Raw genomic sequence first — 11160 nt, 5'->3', positions numbered from 1 at the left:
TTATGCAAGCTGAATTTAATGTTCAGCCAATATTTAATAAAGGCCAAATTTAATGCAGGTTGAATTTAATGTTCGAATAACATTTAATACAAGCTGAATTTAATGTAGGCCGATAATGTAATACATGTCAAATTTAATGTTCGGCCTACAAATTTTTTTTCAGTAAGCACATTACTTGTAGCCCCCTTGTTTTCTTAAGTATTGGTCGTCAAAACAATTGAATGATTAAGTAAATAAAAGTAAATTTTTTTTAACAAACAAAAATAAAATTGGCCAAACCATAATTAAGAGGAGGCCAACAATACTTTATTCTGAGCCAAGATCTTTGCATATGACTATTTTCAATATGATTTTGTTTCATGCTTGATGTAAAACAATAGCGGCAAATTTCAAACTTTCTTGTTTTCTGGTTATAAAGTAATCGAATTATTATTGCCCCCGAGCATAATCAATTCTCAAATATTGGCTTTTATCTCGAACACTCAACCTAACGAGATTGCTTCATCTCTTATTATTGGACAATTGCTTCACATCTTATTATTGGACAAACCCTCTCGGTTTTATCCTCATCTTCAACCTCATAAAATATTTCCACAAGATAATTACCACGATAATTGAATAGTAATATCTAAGAATTATATTAAAATTCAACGGCCTCCAATACACGGACCAATGATACAAAATCAGATCCAAACAACATCGAATAAAACTGAGAATAAATATAAATTAGTTACAAAGGAAAAGATGACCTAGTGTAATACTCAAGACAAGTTCTTGATTTTGTAATACTCCATGGCATTCTTATATCTAAATTGGCAATCATTGAGTATTGAGGACCTCTAAAATAGAAATAGATTTTGTAACCAACCCTATGTTGTAACTATGCTTTAAAGTCAATCATAAGATGATACTTTATGGACATTTCACATGTTAAACTAAACTAGTTTAATATAAGAGTAAAGATTATTGTTTAAAATCATCTCATTAAATGTTATACACTTAAACGATAAGTCCAAGGAATATGTTGTTAGGAGAAATGTGATTTAAAGAAGTTAGATTCATGAGATATTTATCTCTCATACACATATCCTAAACAATCCTGATCATGGGATTTCCAATTGGACATTGACGATCAGCATAGATCAATACATGTTATGTCTTCTCTCTGGGATAGTGACTAGTCTTGAGTCATTGGTGTGAATGGCACCAAGACAAGTATGTAGGTGTTCAATAGAGAATGAGTTCACTGAACGCGATCAACAAAGAGTTCTCATACTCATGTCACATGGGAACTTATAGTTGGGATAATGCAAAGTAGTCATTTGGCCTGAGGCATCATAGTTATCTTATGGTTAAGTCCTTAACCCTTGACTATGTTAAAGACATTCCATTAGAGAGTGTCCACAACATAGTTGGGGCTAAACCACTTAATAATGTACAACAAGATATCTTTAACCTTCAAACCGTTGAGGGAGAATACTCTATAATATGATTAAGAATCTCTGGCCATAATATGAATGAGATTTAAGAAGTCGTTCCACATCACATTCAAGGTAATCGTATAAGTAAGAAAATTACATTGGATAGTAGACATGAATAAACTATCAAACCAAACAATATGATCAAGAGTAGAAATACCGTTTTGCATTTGTAATCCAAACTGAATAGGTTATCCAACCTCTTCTAATTAGCTTGGGAATGCATGATATACTGCTAGGTGTCACTCGTGGTTTGTGGAAGCCCTAAAGATGTATAATCAATAAAGGGAAAAATGAAAATAAGTTTCAATTCACAATCGATTAGAAAAAGTTCTAATCGCCCACTGCCTTATTAAAAATAAACTAATAGATCGCACATCGTGTAAGGTAATGATTGAAGGAAATAATGAAGATGAGTACGGAAAATTAAATAGTTTAATTGGATATGACAAGGATTAATTAATACATTCATTATTCATATGAAAGGTTTGTATCAGACTTTAAGTAAGTTTCGGGCTTTGAGACCCAAATGAGTTTTGGTCCACCACAGCCATTGAGTCTAAGTTGTATAAAATTAACCCAAGCACAATTACACAATGAAATTGGTACCAAGAGGAATAATCTGTAATTTAAAATTTGATATATGCTTGACTGACTAGTCAACATCACTAATCAACTAACATTGGATTTGTTAGTTTACCAAAAACAAGAATAAGCAATTATATTTGATTTACTAACATAACCCTAGTTAACAAAGCTTCAGTTCAGTGCACATTTAGACTTTGTTAAACTTAGTTGAAAGCACATATCTATTTGCTAACCCTAGAGTCAATGAGTTACATGCAAATTAACAAGATATGTGAACAAGAATAACAATAATCAACACAAGGAGTTTTTGGTCGAAAAAACCCACATTTGGGTTAAAAAAGTAGGGACTCACCACTGAGTAAAATCTACTAGTGTAAACAAGTTTCATACAAAGTATCCACACAAGCTACGAAGGAGCTTATACATTTGTGCAACCTTACCTTAAACGAGATGGACTCTTTCGGTCTTCATGAAGTGGTAACTCCTCCTGAGCTCATCACCTTGCGGCACTGAGAACCAACATAACCAATCCAAATGATATGACAATGATGGTTATGTTAAATCTGGATTCAATGACCAGTCAGTTTCTATAGTCAAACATTTAAAGGAAGAAACTGATAAATCCTAAAAATAAGTCTATAAAAGGATTTGAAACTTAATGCAAGACCATGAAAACAATGCAAACCTACTTCCTAATGATTGGTGTATAATGCATGAAGAAGGTTTGACAGTTAGGGTTTCATAAATGGAGAAGATGCAAGCTCAAAGCTTTTAAGCCAACTCTCTCACTCTAAAATAAATTATAAAACTATAAGAAACAAACTGAAACCCTAGAACACAAATATATCAAAGGAAATCTGATTTCCATCAGCCAACTTGTGCAAATGACACTTGTCAACTGCAAAAGAGATCTAGGCAGATCAATGGCCAGAAACTGACTACCAGCAACAAGATGTCAGTTAGCCCATGTGGCCAGTCTTAATTTATGTGCCCAGATAGCTGGAAGTTAGCGCAAAAGTGACTAGACAATCAAACTAGGGAGAAGGTAACATAAATATAGACACGAAATGCACATGTATGAATAAACCTTTTGAGGTGAAATGTGCCACATCTTGAACATTTACTCCAGCAGTAACAACCCATAATTAGAGTATAGCCTAAAGCTAGATTAAGCATGTGTGTGGTTCAATTACAATATTTAACAAGGAAAGGCAAACCTAAAAGTCTTGACTTCACATACAAAACCAGCCAAAGAGAGAGGGAGTCATAGTTTACTTATTACAAGTTTGCCACTCACTTAGAAATGAGGTATAAAGGCAACTTTACAGCTTCATCCCTCATTAAGGGTTTCTTTGAGCAAAGATGAAAGACACAAGTTCTCATTTTCTCTCTAGAATGCCAGCCACATACGGGAAACTTAGCTAGCAATCTTCTTTCTCACATTCACTCATCTTCTTCCTTCATCACCATTGGTATCAAAACCTAGAGGTCTCCTATTTTGGAGACTTTTAGAGAATCTCTCAAGCATTCAAATCCAAGAATCCAAGGAAGAAACTACAAGGAGATGATAGCCATGGATTTCAACTTCATGAGAGGTATGAAGGCACTCTCATGGGGGACTAGTCTTTGCTCATGTACAGATGAACTTCAAAGGTATAAAGTTTCCTAACACTTTTGTGATTAGAGTTGAGTCTTGATTCATCATCACTACTAGGCTTTGAATTTCATGGTTTAAGTTTATTTTAAAGTGCATACAAGCATGTTTCCGCCATTTCATTGTTAAATGCATGGAATATGTTGCTTAATAAACTTAGTTTCTCAAATAATGTCCTTCAAGTGGTATCAAGAGTCTAGGTCTAGTACTTGGTGAACTCTTTGGGTTCTGTTGTCATAGCTTATGATTTAAATGTTGTAACGATCACAAGCTTTGTTATCGCTTCTTTGAACATAAATTTTACTTGAAAATTTGCCATCTTAAAAGTTATAGATGTAGTTCGTATGAGCATGAAATTTGGAGCTAAAATTTGGTGCCTTTTGTTTGGGGAAATTCGGCCAAATCCATGGGTGGATTTTTTGGGTTCTTGTTTGTCTTGTTAAAAGAGTTTTAATGTAACATTAGAAGCCCCTAAGTACTCTAGTATGTTATGGAGCTCTTATGGATTTTTCATGAATGTTCTTCATGTTCATAACAAGAACAAAGTTTTGGAGTTTTTTTATTCAAAATTTCTTTTAGATTTGTTTATTATTTGTTTGTAATAGTTGATGTGAGTTGATTGTCACTATTCAATATCACTTTACCTATCACCTTTTGAAATTTGTGTTGTAAAATTTGTGAGAATGATTGAATGCCCACATGGGAATAATAGTGAATAGTAGGAAATAGTTTATTGTGTGGTGTTTTTTCAAAAGTGGTTTATCACGGGTGATTGTTTGATTTGTCACAGGTGATTTTCCTTCTCTGTAAACCTACAGATGTGACTCTATAAATTGAGCACTCCACGGGTAATCAAGACATAGCAAATGAAAAAGAAAAGAACTGACAGCAATAATATCAGTATCCTTCCATTCATCTTTTTATCTGCAATCATTTTGCGTTATAGTTACAAAACAAAGCAATATGATATTTTGCACCCACTTCGCTCCTATCCTTAGCAAAAGTTATCTCTCAAACTTTTGCCCATTTATAACACGTTATCAACACAACTCTCTAACCTTAAGCAGTTCTCATCTCCATTCGCCGAAAAATACTTTCTCCAAGGATTTTACTGTTCTTCTTCCTCTTCTGCTTCACATGCTGGATGTACCCTCACGAAGAACTGCTAACACCATACTTGCTTCTAGTTCTTAATATAACAATTACTTAAATCTTTGATTTCTTGTTTGGTAAAGCTCTTGATTACTAACCCATTTTTTATTTATGTTGACTTTACTACGATTGAAGATGGTGCAGTATCATCACCCCTCTTAAACTGATTTAATTTTATTGCAATTTTAGGTGGTGCGGTATAATCGCCCACCCTGCTTTGCATATTTACATTTCCTGCTATATTGTTTCAAAGAGAGTGGTGCAGTACAATCGCCCTCCTCATTAATCATGTAAGTCTCAAGCCTGAAGTTTCAAGTGCTTATCATTGTGGCCTAAATATCAAAATGAAAAATTTGTAAAAACCAGAAGTTCTAACACTACATTCCTCTAAAATACATAATATTGCATGTTCTTACACATCTTTTTTTTTCTTTCAAAAAAGAAAATGACGAACTTGGCAAAGCTTGATTTTGTTGCCCTGGATATTACTAGGAAAAACTACCTTACCTGGGTAGTGGATGCCAAGATCCATCTGGAAGCAGGGAATCTTAGAGAAACCATCAAGGAGGATAACAATGCATCATATCAAGATTGGGCGAAGGCCATGATCTTTATCCATCGCCACCTTGACGAAGGACTAAAGAACGAGTACCTAACTGTTGAAGATCCATTAACCTTCTGGATGGCACTGAAAAATAGATACAATCACCAGAAAAAGTTGATTCTTCCAAGGGCTCATTATGAGTGGACACACCTAAAGATCCAGGGTTTCAAGTCGGTGGCTGAGTACAATTCTGCAATGTTCAAAATTAGCTCCTAGATGAAGCTCTGTGGGGAAACCATCATTGAGGAAGATATGCTAGAAAAGACTTTCATCACATTTCATGCCTCCAACATGTTCTTGCAGTAGCAATATAGAGAATGAGGCTTTATTGAGTACAACCAACTGATATTTGTAGTCCTTGTGGCTAAACAAAACAATGAGCTTTTGATGAAGAATCATCAGTCTTAACTTACTGAATCGGCACTATTTCTAGAAATGAATGTTGCTTCCTTTAAAGTGAATACCATATCCTCTTGTGGCAATAATTACAAACGAGGACGTGGCAACAAGTGAGGTCGGTGGATCGGGAAAGGCAAGAATCATGGTGTCCAGTTTCACAACTAGGTTCTAAACCATAATTCAGCCCTGAGCTTTAAGAATGCAAATCGCCACAAAGGCAAAGCTCATATGAATAACACTCTTAGAAATCCTGAAGGAGTTTGCCATAGGTGTGGTGGCAATGTACACTGGGCGCGTACCTGTCGTACCCTAAAACATCTGGTGGACCTGCATCAAGCATTCCTTAAAGAGAAGGGTATCGAAACCAATTTTATCGACCAGGTTAAACCGATGGATATACCTGATCCTGTTTGATTTATCAGGGCAATTTAACATAACCCACCTGGATGTCTCAAACTTCATTGTGAAAAGAGGGAATGAAGTGTATCGGTCCGATTGAATCATTTCTGTTTGATGTACTTTTATTATTCTGAACTTGTAATTTAAAGCTCGCATTTTCAATTCAATAAAAGTGGCATTTCAATTTCCTTTTATTATGAATAAACTGTTTTTAACTGTGATTCCCTTACTCAGAAAGCATGGATAAAAATTGTGGTTATTCTTAAAACAAGAGCTATGGTAGAGATATTTATCTTGCAGACAGTGCAACCATGCATACAATACTTCGAGATCGAAATATTTCTTAAGCTTGATGCTTACAAAAGTAAAGGTAACAACAATATCAGGCCAATCAGATGTAATTGAAGGCTCAGGAAAAACCCAGATCATGTTACCAAATGGAACAATATTGTCCATACAAAATGCGTTGTACGCTACTCGATCTACCCGAAATTTGTTCAGTTTTAAAGACATACGTTTAAATGGATACCACATTGAAACGAAAAGTGCAGAAAATGTGGAATATCTATGCATTACCTCCAATGATACCCAGAAGCGTATATTGGATAAGTTGCATGGTTTATCGAGTGGATTATATTATACATACATAAAGACAATTGAAGCACATATTGTCATGAACCAGAAGTTCATTGATTCAAAAATTTACATGGTTTGGCATGACCGTCTGGGTCATCCAGGATCCACCATAATGCGTAGGATCATTACCAACTTTAATGGACATCCATTATTGAGCAGACACATTGCTATCTCAAATGATAACCCTTGCAAGGCTTGTTCTCAAGGGAAGTTAGTAATTAGACCATCACAACTAAGGATTGATGCTGAATCTCCATCATTTTTGCAAAGAATTCAAGGGGATATTTGTGGGCCTATTCAACCACCTAGTGGACCATTTCAATATTTTATGGTTTTGGTTGATGGATCTACTCGATGGTCACATGTTTGCCTATTGTCTACTCGAAATATAGCTTTTGCGAGACTTCTTGCTCAGATAATTAAGTTGCGAGCACAGTTCCCAGATTACCTTATTAAGTCAATCCGACTTGATAATGCTAGTAAATTTATGTCTAAAACATTTGATAATTACAACACTAGGCATTGATGCTGAACAACCTGTTCCTCATGTCCATACTCACAATGGTCTAGCATAATCATTTATCAAGCTGCTTCAATTAATAGTTCACACTCTACTCATGAAAACAAAATTGCAATCTATGCATGGGGACATGCCATCTTACATGGTGCATCATTGGTTCGATTGAGACTTGAAGCCAACCACCAATACTCAGTAATATAACTCGTGTTTGGGCATCAGCTAAACATTTCACATTTACGATTTTTTTGTTCTAATGTTTATGTGCCTATTGCACTGCCACAACTCACTAAAATGGGACCTCAACGCATACTAGGAATTTATGTGGGTTTTGATTCACCATTTATCATTGGATATTTGGAACCCTTGACAAGTGATATGTTTACAGCTCGTTTTACGGATTGTCACTTTGATAAGACAGTCTTCCAGTCTTTCAGGGGAGAAAAAACCATTTTAGAAGAACGGCAAGAGTTGACATGGGTTCTACCCACCTTATCTCATTTTGATCCACAAAACACTCAATGTGAAAATAAAGTGAAAATGATCGTTCATCTTCAAAGTATTGCTAATCAAATGCCAGATGCAAAGTGACAAAATCACATATACCAGCTGCAAATGTGCTTGCAAGAATTGATGTCCCTGTTAGAAACAATAACGTGGCAGCGAATTATTCATCCAGTGCACGCCTGAAGCATGGTAGACCCTTAGGTTCAAAAGATTCAGTCTCTTGAAAGAGAAAGATGAGGGCACATCTAAATCCAAATAAAATCATTTAGGAAAACAAAGTGAAAGACAAATCCACAATTCATGATTCTGAACTTTAAGAAAAAGAAAATGTCCTTGATGAGACATATTTCCCTGAAGAGACAGAAGTACATGAAACCAAAGAAATCTCCATAAATTATGCATGTACTAATGAATTGTGGGATCGAAATGAAATAATCATCGACAACATGTTGGCATTCGCAGTAACCACTCAAAATCATATTAAGCGATGATATTAAGCCCCGCTCTGTTGATGAATGCAAACAGAGACAAGATTGGCCTAAGTGGAAAGATGCAATATAGGCAGAATTAAATTCCTTAGAAAGGCGAAGTGTTTTTGGACCGGTAACCCAAATCCCACCTAGTGTAAACCCCGTGGGTTACAAATGGGTATTCACAAGAAAACGTAATGAGAAAAATGAGATTGCAAGATATAAAGCACGACTTGTTGCACAAGGTTTTTCACAAAGACCTGTAATTGATTATAAGGAGACATACTCTCTTGTAATGGATGCAATTACGTTCCGTTACTTAATAAGTTTGGTGGTTTCAAAAAAAAACTTGACATGCGACTTATGAATGTCATCATCGCATATCTATATGGAGAATTAAATACTGACATATATATGAAAGTCCCATGAGGACATAAGTTGCCTGAAACGACTAACAAACCACGAGGTATGCTCTCAATCAAATTAAGGCGATCATTGTATGGGCTGAAGTAATCTGGACGAAGGTGGTACAATCGTCTTGGTGAGTCTTTGTTTAAAGCAGGATATACCAACAATGTCATTTGCCCTTGTGTGTTCATTAAGAAATCAAATTCTGGGTTTGTTATAGTGGCAGTATATGTCGATGATATGAACCTAGTTGGAACCCCTGAAGAGCTCAACAAAACTGCTAAATATCTGAAGAAGCGAATTTGAAATGAAAAACCTTGGGAAAACAAAATATTGTCTCGGCATGTAGATTGAGCATTGTGCTAATGGAATTTTGGTCCATCAATCAGCTTACATTGAAAAAAATCCTAAAGCTATTTGGCATGGACAAGGCTTACCTACTCAGCACGCTAATGGTCATTTGTTCTTTGGATATTAAGAAAGATCTGTGGAGCCAAAAATAATCACAAGGCGACACGTGGATCTTTGGATAAAAAAGGACAAGAATACCCTTGAGGCACATTGGGATTCCTACGCGCGAGTAGCGGAGAATCATCTTTCAACAAAATCAAAAATGCTCCAAAAGAGGTAACCAATTCAAAGTCCATCTCATCAAATCCCCTTTTGCAAGGTAACCTACAAAATAATGTTAATTGGTTAATTAATGGATTAATTACGTAATTAATCCATTAAACATCAATTAAATTACCCAATTAATCACAAAATATATCCCATTCACCCTAAAAATAGGTAGTGGCCGGTCACCTCACATTCTTCTTAGTCTTTCTTACTTTTCCCCATTTTATTACCCCATTTATACAAATAAATAATTTTATAACCTCCCATTTACTTGTTTCATACTTAATTAGCCAATAAATTGGCTAATTAAGCCAAAATCATAACCACAAAAACCATCAAGGTTCGCCACACCAAGGGGAAAAATGGGTAAGCTTAATCCTATAAATAGGCACCTATTCTCACCAAAAAGTCATTCCAATTCTCTTACAAAAAATCCCAAATACTCTAAACACTATTTCTCTCCAAAATTCTAACTTTGGCATCGGAGGTTTTTCAGCCAAAGCCCCCCCATTAATCGTGGGGGCGTGAGGCTTTTGGCCTTAACCTAAGGTGCTAGTTGTTTTGTAGGTGCAAAATCATCCAAGATCGAGGAGGAGAAAATTTGCATCCACAAATATGGCGAAGTTTTTCCAAAAATATGGCATCAAGCAGCACATGTCTTCGCCAAGATATTCTCAAGGCAATAGGCGGGCCAAAGTATCCACCAAGATAATCCTCGACTGCCACAAGAAATCCCCTACTAGTAAGAAAAGAAAATGGCCAGACGAACTCCCTAGATGTCTATGGGCATATCGCACCACCAAAAGACGAGCAACCGAAATGAGATGGCCACAAGCTTAAATCTGGCAGAGGATAAGTGCGAGCAGACTATCACCCGCATCGCAGCTTACCAGCAGCAACTCCTCCCCAGCTACAACAAAAGGGCCAAGATCCGACAGTTTCAACCCAAAGATCTAGTCCTAAGAAAAGCCTTCATCATTGCCCACAGAGAAGGCTTCAAAAAGATGGATCCCATCTGGGAAGGTCCGTACAAGATCAGCAGAGTAGGTGGCAAAAGTAATTACACCCTTGCCACCATGAAACGACAAAAAGATTAAAAAGCAGTGGATGGCCTACAATATGAAGAAGTATCATGTGTGACCTCCCGCTACAGCAAAACCCGAAGACTCAAGAAGCTCGACGAGCACCACCTCATAAGCCAAGGACTATCCAGTTGTTATGCAGTTCCTACCTTACAGCTAAGTTCTCATTCGTTTCACTCATTTTTTAATGAAGAATTCAGAAGTAATCACAACTTGGCTCGACTGCATGCTTACAACAACTGATCACTCCTGCACTTCAAAAGAAGATTGCGCCCTACTTAGGGATTCATCGTAGGAATTGCGCCCCCCGAGGGACCAACCATGCTCTCCAGTGTGAGAGGGTAAACTAATTGCTGTCCAGTGCGAGAGGTAAACCAATTCTCTGACACCCACATAGGTCAGCTCTCTAAGACGGGAGGATAAACTCTACACTCCGAATATCCAGATGTGGATGAGCCTGGCTGCTCTAGTATAATTAGATGCAGGATGGCTTGCGCCGGGATTCTTAGAAGTAGCCACAATGGTCTTTTTCAAGGCTTAGCTAATTGAAGGACTTTGGGTCTCTTGGCCTAATCCGTAGGGAACCGGGCCCTAGAGAAAGAGGGGCCACATTACACAGTACATCCGATGGATAGCTGCCGTAGAATC

The sequence above is a fragment of the Malus sylvestris genome, chromosome 9 (genome assembly GCF_916048215.2).
Source record: "Malus sylvestris chromosome 9, drMalSylv7.2, whole genome shotgun sequence".
Lineage (NCBI taxonomy): Eukaryota > Viridiplantae > Streptophyta > Magnoliopsida > Rosales > Rosaceae > Malus > Malus sylvestris.
Note: the sequence above shows the minus strand (reverse complement) of the source record.